We start from the raw sequence: 1,080 nt of genomic DNA on the forward strand, positions 1-1,080 counted from the left end.
GACCTTAAGCACTGAGATCTGTATGCGTGATTTAAGATACAGCTACTACCATGCATTGGGCCCTGAAATATGACCCCGCTCGACTTCTTATTCACCCTAGCTCTCTGTCCAGGAGTTGCAAGTAGTTTCTGGTGTTTGTAGCCTACTGGAGGCCGTGGACAGCGCTGACCGTAGGGGTGGGCTGTGATGCGGTAGGTACGTGGCCGGGTGTACCGAATACCCGTTAGGTATCTCGGGAACCCTGTTCACATCGTTCGGGGCCGTATGGGAAACCCCGGCCGGACTCCCTGCGGATGGAACCTGAATAGGCGATAAACCTGGACTAGAGGCTTAAGTGTTTAGGTAGGTCGTGGTCTACACCCACGTCGGCTTTCGCTTGAAGTCTGCCGAGCACATGTCGTGTGCAGACGCTAAGTGGTGGAAACATGTACGAAGAAGTACACCCCTGCAGGGTTATCATGATCTATTCGAATAGCCGCGTCCGCGGTAAAGGACTACTTGGTTGCCTATACAGTTCATAGACAAGTAAATGGAAACTGTTAAAAGCCTCAAGATAAGTGTGAGTGCCGAGGATGGCTCTTCCGTAGGAAGACGGAGGTGGATCCTCGGTAGTGTATTGAAGTGGTGAGTAGTGGACTCGTGTGCGCAAAACCATTTCAAGTTGGAGCATCGTAGGATAGTTTAGCCAAGAGTCAAAGCTGGCTTGCTGCAATAACTCCACCAACCCTTCTTGATAATATGCATGTATGTAGGATCTGATGTAAGTCTTGCTGAGTACCTTTGTACTCATGTTGCTATAATTTACATTTTACAGAAGACGCTGCAACCCCTTCTGATGGGTTCTATGTAGACGTTGACATCAACGAGTAGGCTAAAGACCCAGGTGGTGACCCTGAGCTTGTGAAGGACCACGTAGTATAGCTAGGCTTTCCAAGCCTCTTTTATTTTATTAGTTGTCTGTACTCAGACAAGTTACTTCTGCTGCTGGTTTGTATGATTGTATGATTTGTATGTTGGGTCGTGAGACCCGTACCTTTGTGTATGTTATGTATGGCTCCCTGAGCCTTAAATAAAGTACTT

Source organism: Triticum dicoccoides, chromosome 4A (genome assembly GCF_002162155.2).
Source record: "Triticum dicoccoides isolate Atlit2015 ecotype Zavitan chromosome 4A, WEW_v2.0, whole genome shotgun sequence".
Lineage (NCBI taxonomy): Eukaryota > Viridiplantae > Streptophyta > Magnoliopsida > Poales > Poaceae > Triticum > Triticum dicoccoides.